Genomic DNA, 23967 nt, shown 5'->3' with positions numbered 1-23967 from the left:
AAGAATCTGCTAGTATCCCTCTCTCAAGCCCAGTTTTGCTCTCCTGAAGGAAAATGAGCACCAGTCCAAGTGCCAACACTGTCCTTCCTCAAGTCTTACAATAAGGAATAAATTTAAACTTCTTCAGGGTCTAAGAGGGTACACTGTTCCTCCCCAGATATTAGATCCTTTGCCACATTTCATCCCTAATTATCACCAGTTCTCAAAGGTTTACCCAGAGCAGGGAAAGCAAAACTGAAGCTGTTTTCTCCACTAATCTGTTTTTGAAGCACAGCCTTTCTCAAATGTAAAGCGCTCAGTTCTACTACTAAAAAATCCCCACATTTCCTTATCTTAATGTTTTAATTAAAAAACTCAAACAATAATGGCAGGACCAGGGAATATGCTGAGGAAATTACCTACTAGTTCTGCAGAGATGAGAAATGTTCTACAGAGGAGCTGCATTCTGCAAGTACAACTTGGTAATAGTAACAAGAGTTAGTTAGCTACACATGCTCTGGAAAAAGACAATGCCTAATTGCCTTTCAATTAAAATATGTTTCATTAGACCCACTGTTTTAGAGATACTATTATTTACACAGTTTCTGAAACTGTACATTTATCACAGAGGTGTTTGGGTTTGTTAATGATGTTTTTATCTCATAAGAGCAGTCAAAATTCAGGTGAGAAACATGCTCCAGGAAAGCAGCAGGCTTTGCACAGCTGGGAGATGCTCCAGGTGATTGCTGTGGTGTCAATTACAAGCAGATGTTATTTACAACCACATTGTTGACCAGGAACCTCCTTTTTCATCACATGTGTGGAAATCTGTGCAGGTTAAGAAAAACTGTGTCTCACACAGAAGGTATTTGGGTTTGGGACCTAAAAATATGGTCTTGCTTTAAAGGATAGGTAGTGCCTTTCCAATAACCAAGAGAGGAGCTGAGGTCTGGAAGACAATTTCTCCTCTGCTGTCCATACTGCTGCTGATGGCATTTGGGTGGTGTGAAGGAGTAAGCTAGACTTGGGTAGGAAGGAGAGAAAAATCAGGCTCAGAACAATGGCAAGATGGGATATTGAGATGAAGGGCCAGGAATGTGTGAAAAGTAACTGAGGTGAGATGTTGGAGGATTTGGGAAGGGCAATGAAACTGTGCTCCTGCTGTAGGTCTGGGGGAACACAGACCATTGCAAAGGGAGGAGAGGATGAGGCGAAAAAGAGCTACAGTAAATCAGCAAAGTGGCACATGGAGAGCCACAGAGAACTGTGGGTGTGGGGAAATTTGGGATAAGGACAAAGCATGCTGGACCAGTCATTGGAATTATTACAGATTGGAAAAATTACAGACTTGTAGGCATTGGAGCCGGCACCAAGATTTCGGCTTTTCTTTCACTGTCAATCATAATATGCTAATCACTCTAGCAAAGACTTCAATTTTCCAGCAGATGTCTGGCCCATTGGGATCCATAATGTAAAAGACATAAGTGTAAGGCAGAGGTCTGCCAGGTGAATCCACAGGCTCCAGCAGTCCATTTCAGGGTGTCAGTTCTGTGGTGCATAGCAGAACAGGTTTCTGATGTTTGTTTTGAAAGGAACTTGGAAAACCACGATACAAAACATTTGATTTGGAAAATTTTACGTGTGAAAGGGAATGAACACCCAGCAATTAAGAGATGCCAGAACTCAAGTCTGACACGAAGCCTTAATTCACATGGCTTATGTCTGCACAATCTGATGCCATCTTAAATAAAATGCTGGTACAGATTAATAATAACACATTTGAATGTCAGCTGGTGTAAAGCCACAGAGTTACAGAGAAACAAAATGTTCACACTTCAGTTGTGCATCTGGCCCATAATTTCTTGTGATATTGTTTAAAACTGAGAGCCCAAGCCCATAGGGAATTATCTTAAACTTGAGTATGCCTAAGGCTACGTACTAATCGCTGTTCTTACTGCAGCATGGCACACTTCTGAGTCATACTGCAAAGATAGGCTTGCTGTGAGGTAATCCTAAAAAAATATATAAGTTAAAATTATTAAGTCACATAAAGTCTGGATTTTTGACCTTCATTATTACATTATGAGCAATAGCTAGGAATATGGCAGAGAATTTAAAATAGGATTCTCATTTAAAATGAGAAATTTACCATCTATGCACACCCCAGTTATTCAGTACGGCACTGTATTTTCACAAGGTCTTTCCATTTCCTGGCAAGAACCTATCAGTTATCTGTTAAAATTGCTTTTCATAACATCTTATAGCTGTTGAAATACAACAAGGAAAATACAAATACAAAAGCAAGGAAATTTCATTTGACTGGAGTGCAAACAGCAAGATAGCATAAGATTCCTCTTTAAAAGTAAAAAGAATTTCATAAGACCCAGGCTCAAACTCTGAGGGGTGCCTAGAAGTTCTTGCTGTTGCAACTAAAACATTCAGCTGACTCTCTAAATAGGCATGCTATGTCAGGAAAGGCTATAATTAAACTCCCTGAGTCTGTCACTCTTGTCTATATGGGAATGTTACACTGTGATATAAATGAAGTGAATTAAAACTGATATAACTCCCAGGTGCATAAATTTTGCTGGGAAAAGACCCAATGTTTTGTGCATAGCCTTGGAGGGCAGGGCAGGCACCCCCAGCCAGCCCATGGGTTTGCTCAGAGCACGCAGAGGGGAGGTGGAGCTGCATGGGTTCATCCATCCCCGTGCTCTGGCAGCAGTGGGATGTGACAGACCCTTCACGGGAACAAGCTGTTACACTCACTCTGGCATCTCACTGTGTCTGACTGCAGAGCAAGCTCCACCACGCTGCAGCTCCTCACATTTGGCTCTCCTGCCCCTCACAGCCATGTACTGCTGTCAGGAGAGCAGACTGTGTGACCAAAACGATGCAGGCAAGCGTGTGAGAAAACCTGAATTCCACCAGATATCGCAGTCCTTCACCCACTCCTTCACCAAAGGCACCCAGGCAGTTTGTCACTGCTGGTGTGCCCTGGGTTCCTCCTGTTGGACAGCAGTCCAAGGGTCACGTTCAAGCCTGCACTCAAGTCTCCTTATCTTTTATGAGTCTAAGGAAACTTCAATAGTCTCCTTTCAGCACTGCAGCACAACACCTTCATACCTAAAGGTATTTTTTTTCTTTTTTCCCCCTTTTTTTAAGCATCTTTACTACAACGTGCACTCACTAGACTCCCCAGATATCTCAGATTCCCCAGATTCCTTAGATCTGAACAAAGCTATAAAACTACCTTCACACATTGCCTGTTATTGATTTCTCCTGTCTTTAGTATTCTGTGGTCTCATGCAAGGGACTCAACCTCCTCCTCCCCTGCTGTTCTCCTGAGGTGTGTCCTTTGGAGCATGGGACCTCTCTCTTCTCCCTAATATCTCTGCTAAATCTATTTTTTATAACCTCTGCTCACCTTTGTGTCCCTGCTGAAGGATTTCTAATTAGCCTGCTCGGATGATCGAAGTCCTCTGCTGCCCTCAGTGCTCTCCCTTTTGCAGTCATTGTTCAGACTTCACTGCACCAGCCCGAGAGCCTGGCTGAAATTATTTCATCTGTTGCTCTCTGATCATCATAATGATAATGGAGTAACAGTCTTCACTTAATGTTGCCCATGTATCATGAACTTTATTATCTGTAATACGCTTCAACTCCAAGGGACAGATTTTGAGCTGCTTGGGAGGGAGGAGGGCACAGGAGCTGCCTGCAAAGCAGTGTTCCACCCCTCTCCTCCTAGATCAGCTATCAGAAAAATAGTCCTCAGGCACATGTGAACATTTTTCACTATGACACCAAACAGGCAAGTACTTCTTGGCTGCTCTGCTGTGCAGCTTTTGCCATTCAGGGCATCCTTGCTAGTTTTATCCAACATCACAAAGCAGGAATTGGGATCCAGAATCTGACCAAAAACCAGATCCAAAATTGGGATCCAGAATCTGACCATTGTTTAAATGCAAGTTGCATTAGTAGTGTCCCTGAAGTATGCTGGTGTGTGCACAACTCTGTTTTCAGTGCTGTACGTCAAAGATTTCCTAATATGCAGAAAGACAATCTGTATCACCATGTGCAGCAATTTGAAATGAAAGAAATAATAACTCTGGAACCTTATTTTGATTGATTTCTACAGAACATAAGTGGAGCATCTAAGCACTCAGGTGAAGAAAAGAAAAAGCTCCACAAATTAAGTGAGGCTGCCCACAGTGAATTTCTCCACCTGATCATACCAATTTGCAAAGATTAATTGTATGGAAGGAGCCACAGAATGCTGAATTTCATGATGAATGGACACTATGACAGCAAATGATTTCCCCTAATGTTCCATTATGCTTCTCAACATTTGAAATTTAATTACTTGAAGAAAAAAAAATTAAAAAGGCAAAAGCCATCAATAGCCTCACCATTACAGTGTATTTTCAACTTGAGAAGGCATTTTGTTTCACCATAAAGAAAACTTCATGTGCAAACCCAAGGGAGGCAGATCTCAGGCATTATGACAATGTTGCTATAGCAATTATTTGTGGGAACGTGCATCGGTGGCAGCTTAGCTCTCAAACCTACTGCTCAGCTCATGCACGCTGTTCTTAACCAGAATATAAACTGCCTGGTGCTCATTGTGTCCTAATAAGATTTGTAAATTGCTTACAGTGATGTACTTCCAACAACTAGGAATGGAAGAATAGTTTTGTTACTAATACTTAATCATGCTCAGAAAAACCCTTTATATCTGTGCATTCAGTTAGATATTCCAACTGCTCTTTCTGAGAAGGTAAAGTCATATAAATATAGTTTAAAAGCAATCAATTACATTTCCTGAATTATTGTGCATAATATAGTATTCAAATGGGGTCTGCTTTGAATAGTGGTTGTTTAAGATCAGGTTAATATTTGGAAGAAAAGGAAGGAAAACTTATATTGAGGCAAAATTTTATAACGATTCAGCATAAACAAAGGGTGTGAAAATGCAATGTTCCAGTATTCTCAAGATCCCAAGCAGCAGATAAAGCAGAAATATCTGAATCACCCTTGCTTGTATTTAGTCCATTTAATAATACTTCACTGCTCAGCTAAACTAAATTTTCCTGGATACATTCATTAAAAATAAATGCAATTGTGCGACACTTGTGATATTAATGGGCAGCTTCAGGCCTGAAATCAAAACCATACGTTGGGAGGGTTGAGGTTTGAAGCTCGTTCAGTTTTGCACAGCAATCTATGAAAATAAAAATGACAGAAAATGGACAAACTACCTCTGCAGACCAGACTCTTTGGGGTGTTCAAGTCATATACTCAGCCAGCTACAAGCACTTTCTTCAACCTACTGTACTTTAATCTCCAATTAACTTTATTAATTGATCTTATACTTTAAAACTGCTTCAGCAGCCAGAAGAGGATGGGTCCTAGGAGGGCATGATGCTTAATTTCACAGTGAAGTCTTTGGTAATGAAAGATCCATCATGCTGCAGACTGAGTGCCCTACATAAAACAAGGCCACAGAGGAGCTGGCCGTGTTCTGGTTCCCAAAACAACAGCCTCTCACTAAACTCCATCAGACACACAGTGAGGCAGTTCCTTCAGGCTTCCTTCCCAGTATCTGCAGCCTATCAACTTAGCATACACATATTTCAGCATGTCTTAATATTTTCTTCAGCACACTGAAACGTTGCAGCCTCCCTCTTTGTTCTTCGCAGCCTTCCGTAGCAACGGCTGAATTAAAGTAGGTCTGGAATATCTACTTAAGCAAATTACTCTCAGATATTTGGGAGGCTGAAAATCCTAGGAAAAAACCCTATGTATGAGTATTTTCAGAGCAAAGCAATAATTTATCTTTTATCTTTTTTTTTCCTTTTTTTCTGGAAATAAAATTCACCAGCCCTTTTCAACTCTAGAAAGTCATACTTAACCTCATCCATCAATACGTGTAGTAGGCTAGTCACTCCCTGTTGTATTTTTAAAGGTAATAGAGCAAAGGCATTTTCTAAAACACACTTGACACATGCTAATTCTCAGTTTGGAAGTACCTGCTCTGTTTTCAGAGCATATAGGCTGTCCTGTTAACCCCTAGCACTTTTTATCCTTTATTTTTCTTTTTCAGAACTCCAGACAATAAAACAAGTGGCAACTGATTTCAATAATCAGCAGACATGTATAGACCTGCCCTTTAATTTTCCTACCCCATTCTCCACATTACAAAGAGATGAGGAGAAGATGAGGTTAATGTTTAAAAGTAAAGTTCTCTAAATGGGCAAGAAACATGGACACCGACAGTCCCAGAGGCTTTACTGACTGGGGAAAACATATCTAGAAAACTTATCTGTAACTCTCACCCTAAAACATGGGGGACACCCTGACCCCAAATGATTCTTTCTTCTTTTGCAGTTTTGAAACTTGGCTTCCACTTTCTTTATTAGTCAGAATGCCAGTAGTGCTGTAGTGCTACACCTAAGGAAATCATGCTGGGGTGTCCTCTCCTTTCCTACCATTTGCTTACAAAGGCACAAAATCTCCAAATGCCCCCCAGTCCTAGCATTTTAAACCAACACAGAACTCAGGAACCAACACAGGAAATCTCTGTTTTCTGCAATGGCAATGGAAAACAGACATTTTCCATTAGATGGCTGCTATTTTCCTAATTCATATTGGGTTTAGCACTGGAAAAGCAAAGGAAATGAAAGCCTTCCCTGTAGTCTTAAATCCTTTTCTGATTATGGATTTCCTTCAGGAGAAATTACCACCTAGGTGTGCATAGCTCTGCACTTGTAGCTTTATGCAACAGCTTCCACTTAAAATAGCAGGACAAAAAAAAGCAAATGGCTTCTTCCTCCTAAAATCTTCCACACCTATGGCTCAGTTTAGATTGAGCAACACCAAGGCGGCTTTGCATGGAAAGGACCTCAAGGGAAAGGCAGGCACTGACCCATCATGAAGAAAGGGGTGGCTGTCAGCCTCCAAGTGGGCAATCAAGGAAGAGTGAGCATTTTGCTGCCTACAGCAGGACAGGGGGCCCAGCCAGCAGCTCCCACTTGCCAGTGGGCAGGAAGCAGAGCACCAGCAGCCCACTGCCCCAAATGCTGCCTCTCCCCCAGCTCAACAGGGAGCAGCAAATGCCAGCAGACAGACGGGGCGTTTCCACTCATTCTGCTCTGAAAGCTAAATGTGCCATTATAACACGATGCTAATAGCTAAATCTCAGCTGCATGTGCCAATTTGTGCTTGAGGAAGGCTGTTCTCCCCCTGCACCAACTTAATGGGAGCAGGCTGAGCGTTAGGCGGTTTTCGTGCGCGAGGAAAACGCACACGCAGCAAGTGCCAGCAGCGCACGATGCTGCAGAGCAGGAGTTCTGGAAATGCTGGAGCAAAGCCTCCAACAGGGGATCATAATCCTCAGATACTGGCTTGGAGATGGCAGGCTTCTCTCCACGGCACATGCAGTCATAGCGAGCGTTTGCAATATTTATTCTCCATTAAACATGTAGTGTAAGTATCAATAAAGATTGTTTGTCTTCTTTTACTGCCAGTCTGACCTCGCTGTTAATAAAGGTAAGGAATAGCTTTTTTTCATCAATATGGGAACACATGAAGATTGATATTTATCACTACATGGCCTGCTTAGAGCCCTTCTAGTTTTCTTTGAAGGATCACAAATTATTCACAACACTGCAGGGTTTCTTCAGTGATAACATCTGATACATTTTATATAACATCCTTGTTTTTGTATCCGATATCAAACCCTATAAACCACATCATTTTATGGGGAACCTGAAATTGGATTCCTCTGCAACAGAACATTCCCTCCCTTGACTGTCTGCAGCACTTTATAAAATATTTATTGCTAGGATGCCTAAAAATACACATAGCCCAGCACAGCTTTAAGATGGAGAACTATTTAGCAGTCATAGACTAGATTTCGTACCACAGGGTTCTTATTAGGCATAGTTGCCTAGAAATCACACTTATTTTCTGAAACACGACTATAAAATATTTTCATTTCATATGAATAATTCAGCTCCCCGAACAGACAAAATTATATAATGTTTTTTACTTCTTCAAGGTTCCACGGCAAAAGCTGTGCTCCAAAAATATTCAGAGACCCAGGTGAACAAGCCTGTGTCTTTCTGTCTATTTATCTTTTATTTGAGAACAAATTTAATTACTCTTTGCCTGGCACACATCACATATTTCTGGTCAAGCTTCAGCATGAAATGCAGAGATGCTGTTTTGGGCCAGACATCCCCCAGTGTGATTCATGGGATGCTGAAAATTCCCTGGGCTTGGCTGCTTGCATATAAATCAGCCAGGGTTCTTCTCCGTAATGCAAATGGCAAGGCAGCCCTCTTTCCTGGCAAATTAAAGCAGTGACAAACACTCTCTCAGCACCACTCAGAGAGGCATGAATTCTCCGGGGAAACACGGCACAGTGTTTTGCAGCAGCTCTGGAGAAAGGCAGGGACACACAGAGCCACTGTCCCACCCCACCATCAGTGTCAGTGTGACCCCTGACAAAGCTACACTCACTGGGGGTGTTTCCACCAAGAAATCACCCACTACTCCCACACATTCTGGTCTAGCTGGATGTCCCAGTTGCAGATGGGGAACAAGAGCCAGGACTTTGACACCATGATGAGAGGAGAGGGCACTGGCAGCACTGCAACCCTTTGCTAGCAAAAGAGGAGTCACTACAATTCCCAGTTTTTATGGATGTTCAAGGGTTCAGCTGTAAAAAAAACCCTTACCTTTCCACTGTTGTACCACATTTGTGTTTTTAAAAGAGTGAATTGCAGCGTGATACACTAATCCCCTCCCAGCACTCAGGTTCTTCACTCTCAGTGGGGTTTGTGTGAATGCACTGAGGTACCAGCTGTTACTGCATCCATGCTGCAGGAGGCTGGGTCTGGCTCTCCACCCTTTCTCAGGGTGTACTTCCCATAAAACATGTTCCCTGTGCTAAGGACACGCCTTGACATCACACAACACACCTAACCCAAGCAGGTCTGACATTAATTCACTACAAAATTTTATTCACAAGCACATATGTTGCAGAGTATTTCACCATGTTCAAGGGACTCTAAAAGCCCATTGTCCACTCTCTGTAGGTATAGAATGCATCCATCTCGCTCAAAACAACAGCTTTGCTTTCCCCAAAGCAGTGGGATTGAATACAACTGAGAATTTCTGTTTGATGAGTATAGCAATCTTAATTGAGATTTAATGTTTACTTTACCAGGCTAAGCACAGAGCAAACGCCAGAGAAATTATTGTAAAAAAAAAACAACAACAACAAAAAAAACTAATTAACAGTGGCTGAAACTTGCTTGGTTCAAACAATAGCCTGCCCAAATGATGGGGTTTGCCTGCACAGAAAAGGCTTAGCATTGCAGATAAAACATAGAACCCACAAGTGCCCTTTTATTTTCCAGCACCTGAACCAGTAATTAAAAGAGAATTCTTTAAAAGAAAGCATAATCTTACCTGCAGACAAGAAAAGGACTAAATATTTAATTCTTCTCTTGTTCAGAGTGAACTGGAAAATGGGCAAAGCGAGCATGTGTGTGTTTGGGGGAGATTCTATTCAATCCCTGCAGTTTGTAATGCTTAGAGAGATACAATCACCATTTCACAGATGCTTCACATAGGTCTCTTTATGACTCCAAGCCACATTAAAATGTCAATTCTAAGACTGATGAATAGTTACATTCAGCTTCAGACCCCTCAGAGTTGGCCCTGCCTTTCCCACATCAAGAAGGATCTACTTCTGGAGATGCCATGCCCTGCATGCAATGGTTTTAACCTTCCCACTTTCACTTGCAAAGAACTATACACATTTAGAAGCTCTAGAGATTCAGGGAACTCATTATTCCTGTCCCAAGTCCAAGCACTTAGATCAGCTCCCCTCCTACTTATGCATCCTTATGCTTTGCGAAATAAAACTAAGTTACTGCTTCTTTTTCCACAGGCAGACACCCATGACCTCCAAGAGCCTTGCTTTCAGCCCCTCCTGCTCTGCCTGATGTGGAGAGGAAGCCACTTTAGCCTGGAGAAGCAAGAGCTGCAATGCTTCAGTGCACAGCTGAGAGCTGGGGCTGGTGCTGGGAATACCCAAGAGGAAAACATGCCTTTAGTGACAGCAGCAGCTGCTCAGCTTTAAAACACAGAACCACGCAAGCAACAAATAGCCCTAATTGCTCCAGATAAGAAAATTATCTGCAAAGTGGAATGACAGAATCTCTGAAGTACATGAACAGAACCTTATCAGACATGGTACCACATTTTCTTAAGCAATCAGGACCTCCTTTGAGGACTCGTTCTGTTTCTCGTGGTGATTGCTCTACTTTTCTTTTTCCCAGAGTTTTTAGCTACTGGGGATGATAAAAGAGGATTAATGACTGATTTTAATGTCATGTAACACTGGTAACACACATACAATGCAGTAATTATATAAGCAACTGTCTCTATAATCACTCTTCAAGGAATCACTATCTACAAATCTGCCACTTTGGCTTTAATACTACAGCCCTAACCTGTCAAAATCATATTGGATTTTCATTAGAATACTGCAGAAGTTACACAAATGAGCTACAAAACCATGTCTTGCAACAAATCCATATTTCATGACATAATTTATACTGTGGAGAGTCAAAGCATTGACATATTTAGGTAAAAGAGGAACTTCCATTTTGTTGTGGTTTTTTGACTTCTTTACCTCTCCCACAGCAGTTCTGTGATGCTTCAGAAGTGCCAACATCTACAGCCATCCCTGTTGGAAGCTAAGCTGTATTGGACAGTGAAAAATCTGTGGATTTCAGATAGCAATTCCTGTGTCTAACCTACATCACTTTTGCTGCTCATCACACTAGAGATATTAAAGCACAAGGACATTTAAGAAAGAACTGAGATGAAGGAATGAAGTGCACAGGTGCTCACAAATGCAAGAACCATTCTAATCAACTCCTTGAAAAGCGGCTGCAGCACTGTGCACCAACTCCTGCATCCAAGTCTGCTCTCTGTCGTGAGTGCAATTTCCCCCTAATGGCAGCATCTAAATTTTTGTTTTCGTTAAAGGTTCCACTTTTGTAAATGAAAGATAATTAAAATAATTCCAAAAGCAAACAGCAAAAGACAGAATTGCTTTACAAGAAAATTCTTTCCCTAATTGCTCTTTAAATTCACCTCCCACTTCTGCTCCCCTCCCATAATGTCAGCTGGATTTAAGCAGAAGTTTTCATAAGCAGGGATGAATTCCTCTGGTGTAATTCCACTAACAGAATGTTTAGGTCTTACAGGCCATTACCCCCATTGCTGCCAGAGGTAATTTTCCTGGGATAAAGACCAGCGTATCTACCAGCCTCCATGTCCTTAACACTTCTGCAGAAGTTCATATCATTAGGAGAGAAGCCCTGGATCCAGATTATTTGCCCAGTTGTTCCACTATTACTGAGATGCCTTCTTAAATGAATGTGCTGTTGCTAACAGGCTACTTTGGTTCATACACAGAAATATTTCTCAGCTAATGGATGTCTTCCTTAGGATGACTGTGAAAGGCCAGCCCAGAGGCCATGAGACATTGCCAGGGTCAAACAATCTTTGTAAACATTTTCAAAACACAGATATGTAGAATCAGAATGCATCATGAGCCCCCCCCCCCCCCCCCATAATATTTTATTCCTGTTATTATAATAACCACAAAATGGTGATGACTTTTAAAAAACACCAATGCTGAAGAAGGATCAGCGACCTCAAAACTGCTGGTGTCAGGAAAGAAACATCTGAAGAACTCCAATAACAATAATATACTTTAGGCTCAGTCAGGAGCTGGTAATGCAAGTTCTCATTACAGTAATACAACAATGTTTATGCTTATGTTTTGGATTTGTAATTTGTTCAGGTCTTTCTACATTAAAACAATGCCTAGTGAAATGACAGCAAAATAAAACAGAAAAATGTGCTCACTGTTCAGCATTTCTAAACAACTAATTTAAAGGTCCAAATTTGCAGTGCTGGGCATTTTTTCCTGCCTGAAACTGTCTAATACATTTTCACTGCTAGAAAGGTCCATCTAACACTGTAATGCTGGAGAACTTTGGGAACAGACTGGACTTTATGACCCAGAAATTCTTTTTCAGTCCTCTTAGGTAACTATGAGTAAGTTCCTGTGTGGGTGAATGAACAACTATGAGTTTTCTGTAAAATCTGTGTCTTCCTAAGTTCTTCCAGGCTTTCCTGCCTTCAGACAGAGATGTCTCTTATCTGAACTGAAATTTTGCTGGAAAAGGCTCTGACATTTCTCCCATGCTAGTGATGGGTGGAGACTCTTTCTACATATGGAGAGATTGAATAAAGTAACTTCCTTCTGGTTTAGAAATAGCAAGGTTAAATTTGTTTGATATCCAGTATTTGGAACCAATAAGACTCCCTTTCTCTCCCCAAAAGCAAACAGACAATAAAAAACACAACCACTGATTTAGGTGAGCAAATTCTCACCTCTAAGTTCCCCAAGGTGGAGGTGGAATGAGAATTTTTTTTCTCCTCAGCACAGGATTTTGGTGTGTGGCACCCTATTTATAGTGCACAGCCCGCCAGGTACACCAGCACCTCCCTCCCACCTGAACCAGAATCCTGCTGCTGTTTAGTGGCAGATGTCAGAACATGTGCAAAGATCAGAACATGCGCAAAGATCACTCCTCTTTCTGGCAGCTGCTTTTCTGGTGACATTGTGCCTGACCATTTCATCAATGCACATCTCAAAACGTGACCTCCCCCAGGGATTCTCACAGATGTGCAGTTTCCAGACACTTTTCTGACCACAAATGTGTTTGCAGGTGACAGTCTGAAGAAAATCTGGCCCCAACCTCATTCTCTTCCAGTTTCCTCCTTTCCTTTTCAGGTAACACTTGAAAAGTGCTCTTTAATCACAGAATATCAGGGAGATTTTGCAACCATTTCAGCCTGCTGTCCTTCTTCACATCCAGAAAACCTAATTCCCAAGGTGACATGCTATTCTACCCATTTTTTTCTTTTTCCACAAAGTCTCATATCAAAAAAGTTTGAAGACCTTGCTAAGCTATAAATGTCCCAGTCTACCAGGCATCATTTTCTTTGCAATGCTACTTTGGACATGGAAAGTTTATTAAATTAGGCTCTGCAATACTTTAGTTGGAGATTTCAGGTTCTACCACATAATTTTCACACTTGGTATAAACATCTCTCTCCTAATGGTTACACTGGGAAGTGGCAGGGATATCTATTTTATTAAACTTTGCCAAAGCCTAACTTCATTTCAAAATCCCCAAACCCTCCCCCAATGCTTTATGTTAACTGATGCAACTCAAGAGCCACACACAGAAAAAAGGTTTTCTCATGCACCTTCCAAAGGCTGGCTGAAAAAACATCTATAGACAAAAGAAACCACCCTGAATGAAAGCCATTTTTTCTACTTATCTGGTTGAATGGATCTCTTGCTATTGGGAAATTTGGATCTCAGTCGCTTTGTTTTGAGCTTGATATTCCTCATACTTTTCCATGCTCAGCTGTGATAGCAAACTCTCCTCTTCTGCTGCCCATTTGTTCCCAGGTGGGAAACTTCCATTTTGTGAAACATCCAATCAGGCATTGCTGCCACCTGATTGCTTCCAGCACAACACCTGACAGGTAAATGCCAGATGTATCACGAGCATCAGCTGAAACAATCCCACCCTGCCTTGCCTTTGTGTTCTCTGGTGAACTTTGGCATTAACCAACTGCAGATTCAGCTACTTGCCAGTTCTCCAGGCTGCTTTCATCCCTCCCCAGACCAGCCCAACTCACACCTGCTTATGTTCTCTCTTGTTATGGCTTTGGGAAAACATAAACAGATTTTACAGCCTTCTTCAGCATCACTGCAGCTCTTCCTGGGGATACACACAGTACTGTGATTGCCACAAACTGCTTCTCTGTTTAATACTTCATTTTGGCAAACCTCATTGTGATACAAAGATGGACAGTAAATGTCAAGGAATGTCTGCTGCAATCCATGGAGTCAATGCCTGCCTGCATTTACTCTCTATTCAGGTCTTGCTGGAATTGAATGTTTCATAAATGTAAAACACAAAGAAAATAAAACTTCCCTGACGCCTTCTGCAGCCTGAATCCTCTTGCTGTGCATCCATGTGTTACCCTCACTCTTTGGCAATGGTATTTTGATATCCTTCTCATGTCGCAGAATACCACAAGAATAAAGTGTAAAGTGTCTGAAGAGATTTCTCTTTCTGTAAATTAAAATGCCCTAGTCTTCTTTGGTTTGTTTTTTTTTTTAAGGGGCAACAGGATCTTTTTCAAGACTGGTTTCCCAATCATCAGCTCATATAATAAATATTATAATGTTCTACAGTTTAATTAATCCTCTCTTTCATCACCCCCAATGCACTAGGCAGTTTACTATGCTCAGGTGCTCCTATACGTGAGAAGTTGGGAGTAGCACATTTGTCCAAAGAAGACTCTCTGTCTGAAATCAATTTACTCAAATACAATCTTTTCTCTTGGTATCAGGGCTGAAAGCTATCTGTGATCACTCTCAAATGCATAAGCTATCCTCCACAGCTGAGTCACGGCAGGAAAAATGGGAGATCATGTATCAAATATTTTTACATCTCCACCTGATCGTGGAAACATGCACACACACACTCACTGCACAAAAGGGTCTTTTTTAAAAGGAGAAGCTGCCAATTAGCTTTCCCCACAAGGCTAATTTATAACTCTCTGTGACTTCCACAGCTGTAGCCCACAGCTGCATGCAACATTCAAAGCCTGCTCAGGTATGAATCCTTTCAGAGACTTTTCGCTTTGTTGTTCTGGATAACCCCTCATCACTTTTTTGAGCACAAAAGCTGGTGAGTGACCTTGGAAAAGGTGCCTTCTGCATGGGCACAGTGTGCAAATACAGGAACCAAAGCCAGCAGGCTTGTGGGATCCTGGTGGCAGGCAGGATAGAATATCAGCTGCTTTGTTTTAAAAAGTATTCTTAAAGCACTGAGACCCCTTCCTCTATATACTGATATGGCTCTAAGTGGAACTACAGCATGTGAGCTCCTGGCAAAATTTACAGTGCCAGGGGATGAGGTATGGAGCAAGGGCAGATGCAATGATGCTCAGCTGAATTTTCAGCCAGATAGAACAGTAATAAGAAGCAAGTATTGCTCCCAGAAATTTCAGAGCGGGGAGGGAGGTGCTGGTCCTGAAATGAGAGTATAACACACAGTCCTTCACTGCAAATCAGGTTAAAAAATGAAATGAAGAAGAGAATGTGATACGAAGGGCAGGAGAGACAGTTACAAGACTTATTTGGAGATTTTAATTGGCATGAAATTGATGGTAAAGAGAGCACCACTGTTTCCCCTGATCTGACCTCTGCAGAGCGAGATAAACAAAACTTCACTGATAAAGGCTTGAAATGTATCTGGTACTCAATCAGCCACCAGCTCTATGTAGAGGAGCCAGGAAAATTAGAGATCCTTGGAATGGAGCCAGTGCTTTGCTCCATTCAGCATCCAGACCTGGCTGGTTTCCTCAGATAGACAAATCGTGGGCACACACCCCATGCTGGCAGCCCAAAATCAGGCCACCAGCACAAGGGTGAGCATCAGAGCTCCTCCACCCTGAAGGTGCCACCATTGTGTAATTCCTTTTTGTAATCTGGAAACCAAGAGCATTTGCTGAACAGAGCATCCCTTCCAGTACTCCAGAGCCATAACACCTCACATGGAAATCAGATCCAGCAATTTATGCAGCTACCAACATTTTCAAAAGGTCAGTATGAATTTACAAAGAGGAAGGGAAAACCCTGAGCTTCTTTTGACTGCTGAGCTCACCATTTGAGCACCACATTTGGCATCCATGTCTAAATTATAGGACCTCTGAGGGCAGAGACAAAACCCAGGATATGTAGAACATGTGGTAGTTTCCCTAACTCCCACTCCCAGTTATTTTGCAGGGCTCACAGGTTATTCGTGCCTTTTCTTTCCTCCAAGAAATCACTCCCCCATCCCAGTAATTAGCATTAATACAATTAACCATACATTCATGCAAAACCATTCCCAAGAGGAAGAAATGTCATTTCAAAATTAGCAAACAGTCACTGGAGGAAGAAGTCCAGCTGACCCAAAAGAAGCAGCTCAATGACTTTTTTGGATAATTTCAGTCCTTACACTTCATGCAAAACATTGAATCAAGAGTAATACAAATGGCACCTGGAAAATGCAAACATAATTATGCTTTTTCTAACATACTTAATCTTTAGACAGACAGCTTTAACATTCGGAATAATTTCAACTCAAAACACAATTTATTTGTAATTCCCAGTGCTGTCTATTAGGTGAATGTGCTGTCCTGGGATGCTGACACTGGAGGAAAAGCCCAGAAGAGAATATCCAAGGGAAAGGAAAATTACTTTTAATATCTGAAAATAATGGAAGTAATGTTTTAATGTAAGGCCACATGAAATAAAAGGGAGTATGCAAAGCTCACCATTAATTGAATGGGTGTTAGTTTAACAATGAGACAAATTTTCTCTGAAATGGCAGAATAATGGGATTAATAACTGTTTTGTCCAATTCTTTCTTCGATCGTAAAATTCAGTTAAAATCAAGAAATTATCTGGCATATCCATAAATGAATAAGGAACATGAAGTTCCCAGAAATACATGAAGGATCAGGATTTTCTGCAGTCAAGGTAGAAACAGAGATAATCCCACAGACTGATTAGGCAAGGAAGTAGGACCAGAAAGAACAGGACCCACATTTCCAAACCCTCAGCTAAGAAAGATGCAGATTTTAGTCAGGCTCTGAATAACACCATTGTGAGAACATTGTTTAAATAACATTTTTCACAGCTCATACTCTGGTTATCAACACAACTAAGGCAACATCTTTCCATTTTGCTCTCCACAGCTCTGCAGCAGTTCAGGCATACACCATGCACTGATAGCCTGAGAAACTACTGAAGCTGCTTATAGTTCATTCAAGGGAAAAAACATTTTTTTTCTGGTGTTGTCTTATTATTTAGTGATCTCAAGGTGGTTCTATCTAATTAATCAAACAAGTGAGAATCTTCTCTTGGAACCAAAATGAATTACAGTTGAGGTAGTCTTCCAAAAGGAATTAGTCACTTCCCCACTATATTTTTAGATTATTTACTCAGGTTACTTTCAGTTTTCCTATTTCCAAGTACAGCAATACCTGAAGCTGAAAAGCTGACTTAAATCCTTGAAGCCATCTGGATAGCTGCCTATAAAAAGAGTAAAGCAAAGTCTACTAGAGCATTCCAGTCAGTCTCAGCACAATGCAAGGCAGGAGCTGGGGTCACAGATCAGCTGCCAGAGCTCCTTATCCTGCAGTGGCTGCACACTGGAAGAATGTCTCCACTCTCATAAAAGCTGCTGCTCATTCCTGGTTCTGATAAGTCACCTAAATAGCAATGGGGAACAGATAGTACAGACGGTTTGGACACAAAGAAATTGTCTTGGTCTTTTTCAGGACCAGGTTACCATCTCAGTCACCCATTTTAGGCTGCCAGAAAGCAAAGATTAGACAAAGTGACAGATACATTCTTATGAGCTTAAAAGTTGCTATTATTTCCTTTGTAACTGTCTGGTGCACAAAAACAGTGAGACTTGAATGTCACACGTCCTCCCCAGTAACCCTGAAGGAGTATTTTGCAAAGGTCACCTTTGCAGCCTTGTCAGATGCCTCTGCCACCACTTTACTTGCTTTATTCCTTAGATATCCCCACTAGAAAGGGGAAATATGTAGCATTAGAAATTTGCTGCACAGGGAAAGCTGCAAAGGGAAGATTGGGCACACACCCCATGCTGGCAGCCCAAAATCAGGCCACCAGCACAAGGGTGAGCATCAGAGCTCCTCCACCCTGAAGGTGCCACCGTTTGTGTAATTCCTCTTTGTAATCTGGAAACCAAGAGCATCATGTAAAGTTGACAATGGTCAATGTAGCTTATGGAAAAATTGGGGTCTTTGTTCATGCCTCTAGGTAAAAATGGTGCATCTGGCAACCTAGCACTTAAGATACTGGTAGAAAAAAACCCAAATTATGCTGATTTTCCCTTAGCTGTTTCATGCAACCTGACCCTTCCAAGAGTTAGCAGAAAGATCCTGCTAGTTGATGTTAGTTAGTTTCTAACTAACTTAACATGTCTGTTAAGTTAGTTAGAAACTAAAAATAGATGGAAAGAGGAGTATCAGAAATGCTCTCCTGTAAAGTCTCTTCCTAACCAAAAACGAACAAGGCAACCATCATTCAACATGCCCTGAAAAAAGGGAACTCTGGACTTCCCACTGGTCCAGAATTAGTTAAAACATGTTTCAAAGATCCAAACTGTGTTTCTCAGGCTTGAGCATAAAGAGGAATAGGGGTGCAGCACCCCACCACCGTGCCCTTGGCCAAGAGCGGAGTTATTCCTGGCGCTGGAGCCGCGCGCGCTGCTCACGCGGGACGTTCCGCCGACGCCGTCGTCAGCCAGGGCCCGGGGCCGCTCAGGCTGTTCAGGGCAGATGGACATCCTCTAGGAAACCACACACTGCCCTGCTCAGCTTGGCTTTGCAAGCCTCCGTGGAGCTGGCACGGGCCAGGGGAAGTGAGCTGCCCCAGGACGCGGCGCTGACGTTGACATCAACCGCACAGAACAGATCTGCGTTTGGCAGCGCAGCTCACCGGAAGGGATATTTTTACTGGCCTGCTCTGATTTTGGCTGGGGGACCTCCCACCCCTTCCTTGCTGCCACCTCACGGCTCTAAAACAGCGAAGAGGTTTGTGCTTTGTCCACATATTCATTCCTCAGCTTCCCCAAATTTGGTGCATTACTGATGCTCAACACCAGTATCAAATATACCTGTGTTATTGTAAAGCAAAATTGTGACTTTTCATTCACTGCCATATCCCTTTTATTAAGCAATTCTAAAACCAATTAGGAACTCAAAAACATGCTTTGCTACCAAATGCCATATAGCCTTCATTTTTTGCTTCTACTGCACAATACAACCTACACAAGTAATGTGTAGTCTCTGTGCAGCTGCTTTCCTAAAGATCTTTTGGTAAAGCACGATAAAAAAGGTGAAAACCAAAAGCCATTGTCCACTTCTTCAGTGCAGTTGTGCCCCAGGTGTACAACTGCTTTGAAGAAGTGGACAATGGCTTTTGGTTTTCACCTCTTTTTACTGCTTTGAGGGAACAGTAAAAATTGGTAGCAATCATAGTGCTGACATACAGACCCAGAAACTCAAATCACCCTTTTTCTCAATAGACTTGCTCAACAACTTTGGTAACCTAATGCATGTCCTTAACCGTTCAAATAATTAAAAAAGAAAAAAACTTGAAATTCCAACAAAACTCCTGAATGACTAGGGTGGAGCAGCACTAAAAACTACCACAGAAAAGCAAGGCATTCTCCCCAGCCTCCAGTATGGAAAAAATACAATAACAGCATATATAGTAGTGTAGTCTTCATAATGAGAGTGATGTAGCATGGGAATTTTGAAATAGATAGGAAAGGGAATAAGAGAAATCAAAGGAACTAAAAGGAAGAAAAAATACAAAACTTGTGGAAACTCAAGGAAAATAATTTAAGTCTTCATGTGATTTAGTATTGGCTTGCAGCCATACCATAGCCAATTTAGAGAAACCAGCGAACAAGGCACTAACATTATTGGAGCCAAGAAATGCAATTTACTCTGTTCTAAAGTCCACAACTTACTATATTCATTTCTGGATTAGGGCCAAAAACATATGGCCAGGCTCAAACCAGAAGGTGTTCCAAGGTCCTGGACATTACAGACTCTCAGCGTGAGAAATGCCTCATCACCTGAAAACTTCCCAGGTCTTCGCTGGCAAGGAATCATTTAGTTTGTGGGATGGAATTTAAAATGAATCATTCTGGTGAAAATGCCATCTTGCTCATTTCCCATTTAACTTTTGATTTACTTTAAGCAACAATCATCCAAGATAGCTGGGTTTAGAAATCAATGCATATGTCCTTACATACTTAGACTTCACACTCTGTGCTGTTCGGACCTCTGCCAGGGGTAGAATGTCAGGGACAGTGAAGTCACTGACAGCATTTCCATTGACCTCAGGGATGGTAGAATTTCACCTTAATCCACCTTTTTTGGAAACTCAGCCAAACTGCTGCACAGGGCTAACTGGAGTGTCCACAATGCTCAGATTTCCTGCACATACAGAACACACTTTTTAATCCTTATCCTTCCATCCTTCCACTTTTTTTCAGAGGTTGCACACATTTTTTCCCATTTTTAGTAGAGAAGGCCATTCTCTAGCAATGCAGTCAAATGCACAAAAGCAGTCCCAACAACTACTTTTTCAGAGGAACTGCAAGGGTTTTGTTGGCTCCCTCCTGATGTACACACATTGTTTCAGATAGCTGCTGCCTCTAAGTTTTGCCCTCATCCCCTACTCTGTCTCATCTCGATCTGGTACTTAGATTGGAGGCATTACCTGAAGTTTCACCCAAAAGGGACTGAAAGATAGGATCTGAGGAAAAGGGATTAGCCCTTATTAATGGCATGTGATTATACAGCTGAATCTAATTATTCACTCCTCTGGCAAAAATTGAAATATGGTTCAGATATAGACAAAAAGAGAAAGCCAGTGTGGAAAAGCATAGCAAATGACTGTAATCATACAAGCTACCCCACAAGAGGAAATTCTTGTGACTTTATCAGTCTTCTCCTGGATCTGCTGGTCAGAGCAACTTGCAAAAGCAGGGAAAAACACTCTATGGATTGAAAAAGCATATCAAAAATATAAAAAAGCAGAGAGAACAATAAATCCAGAAATTAAAATCATTACTGTCTGAATGTGCAAAACAAGTGTAAAATTAATTTTTGTGTCAGAAAAGCTGAAAAACAGCTAATTCATAAAATTTAGCAATAGAATGACAAAACTTCGTGTCAATACACACAACTAAAACAAATTATAAAATATTTCAAGCTACTGAACATGTCAACCAAGAAGTATGAAAATCATTTACTCTTCACCAGCAAGCTCTGTCTGTCAAGCTTCTCCTTGGCTAAGACTAAATTTGGTGCTTCCTTCAACTCTATCTTGAAAGGCTTTCTGATATGTATGTACACACAACCCAGCCAAGCTGTGACACCATCTCCAGCAGTGTGAAGACAAGGAGCTCTGAGGAGAGGAAACAACTCCTCTAAGCAGTGGCAATGGGTGACCCATGGCAGAAGGGTGTCAGCAGCCAGAAATCCTTTTACTACATGGTGCTACTATAGTTGACATGGCTGCTAAAAGAAAATCCCACCGTGGTTTTCAGTAGCCGTGATGAGAGAGGACAGATAAAGGGATGGCTGAACCCCCTCTGCATTTCCCCCTTGCAGTAAAGCCATGCTGACAACTCTTAACTTTCTCTGTCATCTCAAATGCACAAGGTCAAAAAATAAATCCTCCCGCGCTGTGACTGGGATTTCTTGCTAAATCAGCATTACACCAAGACATAAAGCACAGATGAGTTTCTAAACATTGTCCTTAGGCTGTTTGTCTCCTCTGAATTCCTGTTGAATATTGATTTGGGATTTAAAGGTCCAGCTGCCCACCTAATCAGGTTGTGTATACCAACTTTGACTGATTAATGGGTTATTCTAAATGCACAGCTACCTCAAGGACTAAAGAACATGGACAACATGAACTTTTCTTCTCTTGCTTCATGCCACAAGGTTTCAGATCAAACTACACCTCTACAGAAATACAGGCTTGCCCTTCAAGATACAATCACCAACCAGATTTTTCTGCGGATTTTCTTTTTCAGACACATCTAAGGCAATTTGGCTAAGCCTTAGTTATAAGAAATCTTAAAATATCATAAAAATTACTTGGTATTAAACTTGAGACCACATGTTGGCTTTTGAGATATTCATAAGTCCAGCAGACCTTACATTAAGCAAATGAATTCCATTTTGTACACGCCATCTAGATGTATTTCTCCACAGGTGAGCTGTCATCTAGGCAGGTTTAATGGACAATTCCTCAGGCTGCCCTGGCAATTACTCCTCTGCTGACCTGGAAGGATCATTAATATTAGGGAGTTGAGATGCAATTCAATTTTCATTCTGGCTCAGCCCTAAGCTTTGCCTAAGTGGATGCTGTCAGCTGTGTCAAACTATATATGATGCCTAGGTGGTGTGGAGGATTATTAGGAAGAGAGCTGGGAATGGTAAACTCAATTCACAAAGTTTTCAGCCTGAACTTGAAGAGTGGCCTAAGACACCAACAGGCCAGAGCCATTTGGCATGGTTACAACCACTCTTTTCTTTTTTTTTTTTTTCCTGGGGTAAGCTGCTAATGGGAAGAGCAAAATCAGGTATTGATTAGCCCAGAGCAGTAAGAGAAGAGCAGCTGTACAGAATGGCACATGAAGTGATTTAAATGAATACAACAAAAAACCCCAAAAGGCTTAATGGCAGAACTCTGAGGCCGAACCCTTAATGGCAGAACTCTGAGGAAGCCCAGCTAGCAAATGCAAACAGCATTACACAATACACCCTGCGCGCCAAAGGAGAGAAGGTTTGATGCTCAGCCCCACAACTGCAGCAATGAATGCAGTCAGATAGTTTGGATCCAGTTCAGCCCTTTCACAATCATGAAAAAAGCCTCCCAAACCATAACTTCTCTCTCAACACATTGCTACAACCTGTAAACCAGAATAAAACTGAACCGTCTCTCCCGCTTTATTCTCCTCTGACTCATCTGAAAGAAAACAAGCGCACCAAAAAAAAACCCTTTTCCCCTTGCCTTTTTAGCTACTGGGGGAAAATGAGATTTCTGTGCAGATGGAAGCTGCTGATTCCTTGCTTTAGAAACCCTTTAACCTCTTCTGGCAGCCCTCACCCACACCTTTGCCTTTCTCCACTATCACGACACACCTGTCCCACCTGATGCCAGCCCTGGCTTTGCCAGCAGAATTCCCATGGTGCACGCAGGCGCCAGACAGCCACGGCATTTTAACTCTTCTTGGGGAGAATAAGGAGCTGAAAAGATCACCAGCCTCCCCAGAGGAGCTGGGCACTCACACAAACACACACCCTTCAGCTCGTTTTCAGGTAACAGGGAAGGCTTTGTAGCCCGTGCTCGTTTAAATCAGATGCCTTGCGGGTTTGTTATTTGAAAAAACAAACAAATAAATAAACAAAAGGAAACACCTCGCTCTTCGTGTTAGAAACAAGCAAATAAACAATCAACCTTTGAGAAAATACACAAACACTTTCATTGTCATAAGCATGCAGCGATTTACCCTCCCCCAAAAGATTAGAAGCAACTCATTTAAAGATGAAGCAACTTTGCATTATATATCACCACATTTTAGTCCATCAGTTACAGTCATTCATTGATATGCAATTTTTCTTATCAAAGCATGCATATAACTCACAGGAATTCCCGTTGTGCAAATGCTCACTGCAAAAAAGTCAAATCAAAACAAGTACACACGTACGTACACACACACGTACACACATATTCTAAGCCAAGATGAAAAGCATGCATGGTCAGGGTTTAAGCATCATTTAAGCCAAAAAAATTGCTAGATTGTTAAAAAGAAAGCAGCCTGGCAACTATTTGAAGCAGGTTTTATTCATGCTTTTATTTGATTCTTCTCGATTTTCCTTTCCTTTTTAGACTCATTTGCAGCAAACATGCTCAAAAAAAGAAAAAAGCCTATTGTTAAGAAAAAGCAGACGAGAAAAATTTAAAAACAGCAGCATCCATGCTCTGGGTACCAAAGCGTTATTTTCTTGGAGCAGAAAAGAAAAAAAAAATACAATTTAGAAGCTTTTCTAGATTTAAAACCGATATCGTGCAGAAATTTCATCTTGATATTAATGACATGGAATCTCCAAGGAGACATTCTAATTTTTTTTTTTAGTTTTAAAAAAAGTAATTTTCAGTAAATCGGTGCAAATGCTTTTTTTTTTTTGGTT

General features: G+C 41.5%; 1 protein-coding gene across 35 annotated transcripts in view; it reads right to left on the bottom strand.

The window, feature by feature from the left end:
- NRXN1 (neurexin 1) overlaps positions 1-23967 on the bottom strand; it is a 681183-nt gene that overhangs the window by 29598 nt on the left and 627618 nt on the right. The gene's annotated exons all lie outside the window — the stretch shown is intronic.

This window comes from Melospiza georgiana, chromosome 3, assembly GCF_028018845.1.
Source record: "Melospiza georgiana isolate bMelGeo1 chromosome 3, bMelGeo1.pri, whole genome shotgun sequence".
Classification (NCBI taxonomy): Eukaryota; Metazoa; Chordata; class Aves; order Passeriformes; family Passerellidae; genus Melospiza; species Melospiza georgiana.
Note: the sequence above shows the minus strand (reverse complement) of the source record. Positions and strands in the feature narration are given on the sequence as shown.